The sequence below is a fragment of the Leiobunum rupestre genome, chromosome 8 (assembly GCF_980474605.1).
Source record: "Leiobunum rupestre chromosome 8, qqLeiRupe1.1.hap1, whole genome shotgun sequence".
In the NCBI taxonomy this organism is placed as follows: Eukaryota; Metazoa; Arthropoda; class Arachnida; order Opiliones; family Sclerosomatidae; genus Leiobunum; species Leiobunum rupestre.
In genome coordinates, this window is record NC_143391.1 from 20314559 (window position 1) to 20325459 (window position 10901).

Here is a 10901-nt window from a genome sequence, read left to right on the forward strand (position 1 = left end):
TGCCACCTGTTGGTTATACTGATGTGTATTGGTATTTAATTTCTGGTAAATCACCATTCGAACATAAGTTATTAAAAAAAGAAGTGTATTTAAAAATAATGAGTAAAAATCATAACAATTTTATATTGGAAGAACGGGGTTTAATTTTAAATGCACTTCATCCCCACCTTGGGGCTTCACCAGATGGGCTAGTCGAATGTCAGTGTTGTGGGAGAGGGGTATTGGAGATAAAGGCCCCTTATTCTATGAGGTTCAAATCAGTTGAGGAGGTATGCCCAAAGTTCTGCCTCGAAAAGAAACCCAGTGGTCTTAAGTTGAAGCGAGATCATGATTATTTTTATCAGATTCAGACACGAATGTTTTTATCCGAAAGGAAAGAAGCCTACTGGGTAGTTCCAGTTACAAAGCAGCCAACATATTAACCTGTTTGCCAAATGGATATAACTTCAGCGAAGGCGAAGAAGAAAGCATTGGACCATATTGTGGAAGCAGGTACCCTATCTAAACCTAGTACGTTAGTTCGGAAGCCAATAAAGGAAGTTCCTGACTTCAACAAAGAAGTAATGGATGATTTTTTTATTTAAATTAATGAAAAATCTCCAAACTCCGCAATATTTAGGGTACTCCCGCAGTTTTATCACAAATATATTCCAAATTGTACCAATTCCATCACATATCCACCAGTTTTCACTGACCTTTATGATAATTCACTAACAAAGTTATCATTTGGGGAACTTCTAGTTCGCTCAGATTTGCTGGATATATCATTCTCCCAAGAACAGGCTAATATAGTTGAAAGCGAAACAAAACATCTGATATGAAAAAAGCGTGTGACACTGATCCATCAATGCCTTCGGTTTCACTTATTCAAACCATTTGTTACCCTGAGTCAAAACATTTTGAGAATGAGGCTACAAGGTGGGGAATAAAGCGTGAAAATACCATGAAAGAAGTGTATTTGAAAATAATGAGCAAAAATCATAATTTTGTATTGGAAGAATCTGGTTTAATTTTAAATACGCTTTATCCCCACCTTGGGGCTTCACCAGATGGGCTAGTCGAATGTCAGTGTTGTTGTGGGAGAGGGGTATTGGAGATAAAGGCCCCTTATTCTACATGAGGTTCAAATCAGTTGAGGAGGTATGCCCAAAGTTCTGCCTCGAAAAGAAACCCAGTGGTCTTAAGTTGAAGCGAGATCATGATTATTTTTATCAGATTCAGACACGAATGTTTTTATCCGAAAGGCCCTATGCGGGTTTCTGCGTTTGGACCACAGTCTATGTTTATATTGAACGTTTAAAGCCTTTTGGGAGAATGCTACTCTTAAAAACACCAAACTTTTTAGAACAGCATTATTGCCTGAACTTCTCAGTCAATATTTTACAGCGGAAGTAGTTCAGGAAAAGAAAAGGACCAAGCTCGACTCAAGTGAAATTTCAAGTCCAAAACCAAATTTCCCAGACACATCCAACGCCACTTTCTCTGAACTTAAATTCTTTCACCATCGCAACCCAAAATTAAAGATTTCAATATAGCTGAAGATGTGGAAAGGTGGTGTTATTGTAAGGAGGGAGAGAAAGGGCAAATGATATTTTGCGAATTCGAAAACTGTGAAATTAAGTGGTTCCACACTAAATGTTTAAAAATGCTACAAATTCCAAAAGGGAAATGGTTCTGCCGTGATTTCCGAAAACAGAAACGTAAAGACAAAAAGAAATTGAAGAAACCTGAAAATTTAATCTCAGCCAAGTTCAAGAAATCAAATTTTTTAAAGTTAACTTCTCTTGAAGCAATTATCTCAAATATCGATTATTAACATACTTATAAGTCAAAGGTGAATATTTCACTTATTTAAAAACAAAATTATTTATTTCTATAAAACAAAAGTCAGATAAGTTAATATGAGATATCCACCATTGGTCTACAAGACAAATTGGAGAAACTAAATTAAGGAGAATGCAGTTGTTCAGATATTAGGCCTTCCACGCGATCAAACTTACAAAAAATCTGAATGTAAATTCTACTTAACAAAATTAGTTTTCCCAATTTTTTAGTCTTTTGACCTCATATAGTTTTCAATAATGATATATTAATTTGACAATTTAACTTTGTATGTATTAAATAAAAAATTTTAAATAATTTTCTTTTTTATTCTATTGGAACCACTTGGGATTGAAATTTGTTAATCCACATGCAACTATGACAATTTTGTCTATTATAGCTATCGTTTCATCATCAGGTGCTTCATGTAAAAGTTCGTTGAGTGTAGAATTTTATATTTTTGGCGCAATTATCCAATAACACGTTCTACATGAATTCTTACATAAGCTATATGTCGGGTACTCTCAACTTCTAATGGATCTAATCCTAGGGCCGTAACAAGGGGGGGGGGGGGGCGTCTGAAAGGTATGGTTGTATGTACAAATTTTTATTTGTTTCCATTACATGCCCCCCCCCCCCCCTGAAATCAAATCCGGGTTACGGTGCTGTCTAATCGTGACTTTCCTTGTGTAAAAGCTGGTAATTTTATTGTTGCATAAACCATACTAACAGAATCGGCTATACCAAAACCACGGTCAGCTAAAACTAAATCTCCAGGCAACAACTAATTTAAAAAACCACAATTTTCTGTCAAGTGTTTATCACTGACACCCCACCCTTTAGAAACAAAACTATTTGTGCCTTGCGGTGTAATTGCAATTATTTACTTAATAGTATTGTTGCGTTTGTAATTAGACCGAGTTTCTGCTTTGCTTAAAACATTTAAGGGCTTTGCAGTAAATATTTCAAAACAATCTATGATAGTAGCCACCTTTTTACCAAAATGCTCACGGAAACGCCTAGGCATAGTGGCATAAAGTATCTCTCTTTCAGGCCAAACAATCCTATTTTTAGTATTTTGAAAGAGTTTATACAATGCCTTCAAAGTATTTTAAAAATACTCTTTCAACAGTTCGGTCTGAGATATCTATGTTTGTTGATATAAGTTCATAAGTGTTATAATTAATTGTTGGAAGTGAGCAAGTTTTGAATTATTAAATTATCAGTAGAATAATCAGAAAACCATGGCTTCGACAAAAAAAAATCAGAAAATCTCGCATTTAAAACTTAAAAATTCAATATTATTTCCAAAGTCACATCTTTTAAATTAATTAATCTCGCGTATATTGTTCACGGATAAATTAAATTTAAAAAGTACTGTAAGGGGGATTCAATACAAGAGGGACCACTGGCGGTCGTATCTTACCAAATAACCAACAATTTAAACAGTTGAATTTTTTTTTTCAAATTACCGAAATAACCCCCAAAACTTTCAAGACCCGTAAAATAACGAATTTTGTCATCACTGTCATTAAAATAAGTTTTGTTTTGCCAATTCTGTTTGCAAAGAACAAATTTCTGCTTTAAATTTAATAATTTCTGATAAATAATTGTTTATCTGCTCATTAGCTTTTTCTCATTTTTCATTTACTTCATCAAATAAATTCCGTGACTTATCCAAATCCTACTCCAATGATTCTAACTGAAACTTCTCTACCATTCGAAATAAAGTTTTGAGTTTCCCGATTTAAAATTTTCACTAAAATTACTGGAAGCACTTGCGTTTCATTTCCCCTGTTAAAACTTCATGTTGCGCACAACTATCAACTTTTTTTGCCTCAAATTGGCATTTAAAACCAAACTCTTCACCACTGACCTGGATATATTTACTTTCAAATGTTTTGAAAGGTGTTTGTGTACCAGTATCCACTCATGTTAATGCATCGGTTACAGGGCTAATTTCCAATTCTGACGTTAATACAGCACGGGTGTCATCCGGCTCACAAACGGAACACGTAGAAATTTCAGGTCTTTCCTCAAAATAATTAACTTCAACATTTGACATATTTTCCGTATTTAGAAGTTTTCCAGTTTCTAATGTAGTAGATAACTTATTTCCACAATCCAGCCCCTATAGTAACAATGATTCCATTAAAATGGTTGGCCATTTTTTGAAATTATATTTAAGTAAATACATCTTTTGTTGCAGCACGGTTTTTTCTACGCTTGTATCTTCCCACAGCCGTCTCAGGCACGACGAAATGCTTGTTATTCACATTGGTTTGGAATCCAATCTGGATTTGTTTGATCAAATAGGGTTGAAGGTACTCCTAAATTAAACCAGATCCAGTTAACAATAATAATTTTAAAGCCAATTTAGTTTTTCACTTAGCAGAGAAAAAATGTTTAGAACAAACCCTTGTATGTTCTTTTATTGCATTGGGTCCAAGGTTTAAATTTCTTAGCCATAATTACGCCGTTTGAGAGATGATTCTCGAGTAACCTCACCTTGGTTCGTTGTTACACATGGTATTCTGAAGAAACTTAACTTTTCTTTGGTACTAATGGTTTTACAATTACTTAAACAACACACCCTCACCATTTTCAAACTTTAAACAAGTTAAAATTACCAGCCACTCACTCCATCAAAATGGCGTAAAATAAGAAGAGTGAATACGTATTTATTTGGAACTAGATGGGGTAAGAATCTCCCCGCGAAAATGAACCATTGAGTTGGGAATATTAATCTAGAGATCCAATCAAATCTGCTCCCCGCGAAACAAGTTTTTGAAATTACGAATGTGCCGTATCCTCTAAAATGACGAAAAAACGTTATCATATGACCCGTGGCGCCATCCATTGTTTTTTAAGAAAAAATATTTTTGCCAGAAAACGGGTCTCATTTGAACGAACCATTGAGAGATAGACGGCGCCACGGGTAAAATGATAACATTTTATCGTCATTTGGGAGCAGACGGCAGTATTCTTATTTTTAAAAACTTGTTTCGCGAAATACTCAAATTCGACGTTTTGATTGGACCTCTAGATTAATATTCCCAACTCAATGGGTGGAACGCTACGAAGTTTCTTTCGCGCCTTTGTCCTAAAGTTTGGTAAGTTTTAGTCATAGAAATCTCATAGGTAACTAGAATGCTGCCGTGTAACTGGCAAATGGGCCAAACGCCGTGGCAGACGATAGCCAGATCTCAGCCAATCAGAGCTCAAAGAGTGGTTCTGCCAAGAATTTAATGTCACCAGAGAGAATGACGTCACCTATCTCCCGCTATAGTAGCAGATCCAAGGAGAATTATTCTCCTCCTTGGCGGAACCACTCTACGGCCTCTCATTGGCTGAAGGTTCAAGGCGAACTGGCGTCAAGCTCGGCCGTAGGCGGCAGCATTCTAGTTACCTATGAGATTTCTATGGTTTTAGTTTATTTACTGACTTGTTTAAACTTATAAATAGTTTTCAAAACTATTGTACTAGTCAAAGCCCAGAATAAATGTAACAATTATTAGTATTTCCCGCCAAGGCCTGATTTTATAATTTAAGCTCTATCAACTGAAAAATAAAATTGTTTAACAGTTATTCCATGACTTTTCTATCTGGGTAAGGGACAGTGTGAATACCGACTGAACTAAAACACCAATTTTAATATAGACCTGTACATTAATCACCAAGTCATCGAGCGACTTGTAAAGCCATTAATTCAGGTAACAGGGTGGATGCAAGTCATTCGTGCCACGCGAGCCAACAGCTCCCTACACTAACTATTGCTGTTCACCTCGACAAATTTTTATGGTAAGGGATAACAAAAGAGCTCGGGGAGAAATCCGCTTCATTCTGTTCACTGTTCAGTTTCCGTTCTATAAAGCAGCTGCATGACGCATTTTTCGTCACGGAGTCGGAAGTGACGTAATTTACGTCATATCCCTTAAGGCATACTTACGAGTGATTATGTTAAATATGATAGTAGAAATGAATACTTTCGTGCCATAGGCTTTTCCTCAAACTCACAACATTATCCAAACCAAACACGCGACTGTTTGCGTGCCTCGGAACGAAAGATTAGCAAACGTGCTTATATAGCTCTTTTTTATCATGAATTCTACTATTGCATATGTTACAACAAAAAAATTTGTGAATTCCCTGATCAAGATATCGAAATATAGTGAAAGGGTAATTTAATATAATATTTATTGCTTCACTAAACACTAGCATTTTAAATGATCTGACGTCACTGCTTTTTTTTTGCTGTCTCCCTATTATTAATCCAAGGTGGAACCATTGAGTTGGGAATATTAATCTAGAGATATAATCAAATCTGCTCCCCCCGAAACAAGTTTTTGAAAATCACGAATGTGCCGTATCCTCTAAAATGACGAAAAAACGTTATCATATAACCCGTGGCGTCTACCATTGTTTTTTAAGAAAATATATTTTTGCCGGAAAACGCGTCTCATTTGAACGAACCATTGAGAGATAGACGGCGCCACGGGTAAAATAATATTTTCTCGTCATTTGGGAGCAGAAGGCCAGACTTGGAATTAGCGGGAGTCTTGGGGCCAATGGCTCTTAATAAAAATCAGTGGGCTCTTAAAATAAATCATTTGAACGGGGGTTGCGGGCCACCGGGGCTCTCAATTTAATTAAAAAAATATTTATTAAACATTTTACGGAAATTTCTGGAACATGATTTGTAGGCCGTTTTTGAAACTCTGTTTTCCTACCCTATACGAGAAAAAGGAAAAGATACTGAAAGTGACGACCGAGAAGTTTGCGTAGAGGTTGAAGCACGGACTGTAAATTTTACAGTCCGTGGTTGAAGCCAACACTTCCGAATGCGATAATCTTCGAAATAATCTAGTCAATTTCGATGATCTTTCTCATGATTATGTGTGATATTATGATATACTTGCTTGTTTGAAAGTTAAAGGGGCTCCAAAGTTCGGTGGCAAAATGGGTGTAAAGTCAGTAAATTTTAAAATTATAATTTAAGCTCTATCAACTGAAAAATAAAATTGTTTAACAGTTATTCCATGACTTTTCTATCTGGGTAAGGAACAGTGTGAATACCGACTGAACTAAAACACCAATTTTAATATAGACCTGTACATTAATCACCAAGTCATCGAGCGACTTGTAAAGCTATTAATTCAGGTAACAGGGTGGATGCAAGTCATTCGTGCCACGCGAGCCAACAGCTCCCTACACTAACTATTGCTGTTCACCTCGACAAATCAGCGTTGCCAGATTCCGAAAACCCAGTTATCGTACGATATGGATCGTATTTTCTAAATTGGGATCGTACGGCTCCTCAACCCCCTCTATTAATGAAAACTCCCCGAAAATAGCCACAAATGTTTTGTGACCAGCAATTTTTCTTTTAAATTTATATAAAAAGATTTAAAAATAAATAAATTTTACGATGTACGGTGTAAGGAAACGTATGTAAATTATAGACCAATGGTTTTATTAGTTTTATAATAAACCAATGGTTTTATTAGTTTTATTATAAACCAATGGTTTTAGTAGTTTTATTATAGACCAATAGTTTTAGTAGTTTTGTTATAGACCAATGGTTTATTAGTTTTATCATATGTAACATAATCACTCATAAGTATGCCATAAAAGCATTTTCTTTAATGAAACCTTGTTCACGGGATATGACGTAAATTTCGTCACTTAGAACTCCGTGATGAAATACGCGTCATCAACAAACGGAAGTTAGTGAGAATTCCTCTCGCGTTTCTGGCTTTGAACATGTCAAGTTTCGCTCGTGGGTCGCGATCACATGATTTCATTTCATGGTAACCTTTTCAATAGCGCAAAGATTATAAGCATTTTTGCATTTTTGGGTCCGCTCAATGTATGTTCCGCGTGAAACAAGGTCTCATTGAATTTTTTTCAATGGAAATATTATACAGAGGCATACTTATGAGCAATTATGTTACATATGGTTTTATTATAGACCAATGGCTTTATTAGTTTTGTCTGAAAACTATATAGGTATACACAGGAGACATTACTCCACGCGCCGATTTGAAACTGGGGGATAAGTCAGTAACGCCGTCTTTTAACAATATCCTTTATTCGAAACGGGAGAGGCCGCTACGGGCGGATTCCGCCAAGTTTTAGTAAAGTCAAACCTACGTTTCTAATCAACCGGTATTCTGGCATTCTTTGCCTCTAAATCGATAAGTGAGGACAGGCTTCCGTTTAAATTAGCGACGACTACAGGGCTACCTTTCACGATCTGCACTTACTCTGATCCCTGGAACTAGGCTGTGCCTGAATTTCCCTAATTCAGCGTAGAAGTCGGAGCTCTGCGGATATATTACTAAATAAAAGCTCTTAACAAGCGTCGACTAAATATGCCTAGGCGGAAATACGGCCCTGAATCTCGGATCGTACTTTGGATCGTATTTTATCTCGGGATCGTATTATAGACGTACGATCCCGCCTTCGGATCGTATATCGTACCGAGCGTCTAAATATCGTACAAATACGATCCAGATCGTACATCTGGCCACTCTGCGACAAATTTTTATGGTAAGGGAAAACAAAAGAGCTCGGGGAGAAATCCGCTTCATTCTGTTCACTGTTCAGTTTCCGTTCTATAAAGCAGCTGCATGACGCATTTTTCGTCACGGAGTCGGAAGTGACGTAATTTACGTCATATCCCTTAAAACATACTTACGAGTGATTATGTTAAATATGATAGTAGAAATGAATACTTTCGTGTCATAGGCTTTTCCTCAAACTCACAACATTATAAAAACCAAACACGCGACTGTTTGCGTGCCTCGGAACGAATGATTAGCAAACGTGCTTATATAGCTCTTTTTTATCATGAATTCTACTATTGCATATGTTACAACAAAAAAATTTGTGAATTCCCTGATCAAGATATCGAAATATAGTGAAAGGGTAATTTAATATAATATTTATTGCTTCACTAAACACTAGCATAATAAAACAAGTTGGCAAGCCAAAATATACCTCTCCTCGGAAGAATTGTCCCTAACTAGTGGTATTAATTTCTCGAGACGACCCTTAAAGATATTTGCGCAATTCAGATTTATTTACTAAAAACTTAATCCCGGTTCAATCCCGCCCGGTATAAAAATTTTATTTTAATTAAAATAATTGAGACGAAAAAACAGAGTTTAATTTATTCAGAAAAATATAAATTAAGTAGTTATAACAGCGAGTTAGACGTACTAAAACAATGCACAATTGAATTTAACCCTATTTACAGAACAAGTGTACCAGTTAAATATAATACGAAGCAAATGTTAATGAATGAAATATCTACAGAGGGTATTTGTATTTTTCTCGCTTACGACATACTTGCCGCATCTTTAACGCTCATTTTATTTCAACACTCGCCCTTGATGAAGATACCGTAGAATAGCTATATTCGACATCTGGTAGTCAGTGGCGGCGCCAGGAATTTTCGCGAGGGTAGGCAAACCAAATAAATGGGCCCCCGACCCGGGACCCCCCTTTTCTCAACGAAATGCTTCAATAAAATAAAGTAGTGATGTTCATGACGAACAAAAAAGCTCTAACAACAGTAAAACGAGTCCAAATATAACATAACTGGTTTTATTTACTAGGAGATACCTCAAAAATTTCGAAATATATTATCAACAATTGTTTCATTATTATTTATAAATAATTTTATCTTTTGGGACAATTTTGAGACCCTTTCTAGATCAATTTGGGGCCCCTTATAGGATGATTTTGGGGCCCCTCAAAATTTTCAGGTAGGCAGTGGCCTACCTGGCCTACCCCCTAGCGCCGCCACTGCTGGTAGTGGACGACTCGTAGACTTCCTGTTGATGTTGTTACACATGCCGCATGAAAAAGCCCAATACCGTCCAACTTCCAATATCATATAATGACTCGCACACCCAGGAAATCAATGACTGCATTATTAATCGTAGATGTCCAAATATCCACACCAATAAAAAATGAAGTAACAAGAAGCGAAAAACTTACCATTCACAAAGCACAGAAAGCCCCATGGACTGAACGACAGCTCGTATATCAATAAATGACCGTAGACGGAATAGTTAGGGCTCTTTATAAATAAAATAAACGAACCCAATTGATGAACTGCATTAAACATCTTAATCAGTCGAGGAAACGTTTAAAATAAATTACGAAGTAATGACGACACAGTTAAAAACCCAGACCACTATGTAAACAACTCGATATTTTCTTCATAAATGAACTAATACCCTTGAAAACTAATAAGCTAAACACACAAGCAAAAGATAAAAAAAAGACTGAAAAACTAAATAAATTACAAAAAACTAACGGGTTCTACCCTTTAACCATGTTATTTGCTGACTGCGCTAAAACAAGATTTAACCTTTAAATTTTCATACGTAAAATAATTAGACTTTATCAAGTTCACAAAAATTAAAAAACAAAGTTCAATAAACAATATATACAGATATTGTATTCATCACAAACACAACAGACTCAACATACACAACCGTCAAAACACAAACACAACAAACTAAACACCCACAACCGTCATAACACAAACTCAACAATCACACCCTACACATAAACATTATAATAACGAAATGTCCAATCAAACTGAGTTAAAACTCTCGCGACGGTAAGCGTTAACGAAAAAACACCGTCCAAACCCAACCCAACCGCAAATTAATCCATTAACGCTCACCGTCGCACGGTGGTTTTGCCAACCCTTCGACAGTCCTAGCAACTGCGAACGCAGAGCTTTCGAGAAACTGCGTACGGAAAATGCGAACTAGTCGTGTCTTTTAATAAAACATTTTTAAATTTTACTATGCAAAAGTGGTCGTTTTCTTAATCTTCCTACATGTATTTATTAATTTATTTATTTATTCATTTTTTATACTTTCTTTTTTCAAAATTGTTCGCAGGACAGACACACAGACAGACACGGTGATTGTATAACCCCTCCTAGGGGACTTTATCCGCTCGGAGAGGTAAAAAAACTTCTATCAGACATTATTAACCGACGAATTAATTAGACGGGAAAAAATGGTTTTTCCTTATTATTACTTTAACAGCTA

General features: G+C 36.0%; 1 long non-coding RNA gene across 2 annotated transcripts; it reads right to left on the reverse strand.

Moving 5' to 3' along the window:
• Positions 1 to 3312: 3312 nt before the first annotated feature.
• LOC149932689 (uncharacterized) lies at positions 3313 to 4454 on the reverse strand. Of its 2 annotated transcripts, none has more exons than XR_016472965.1 (3): positions 4239 to 4454; positions 4017 to 4151; positions 3313 to 3952 (listed from the first exon to the last, which is right to left on the reverse strand). It is a non-coding gene; the product is annotated as an uncharacterized LOC149932689 (long non-coding RNA). The 2 variants fall into 2 exon arrangements; XR_016472966.1 differs by having other exon boundaries at positions 3314 to 3952; positions 4017 to 4115; positions 4177 to 4454.
• Between the last annotated feature and the right edge of the window lie 6447 nt (positions 4455 to 10901).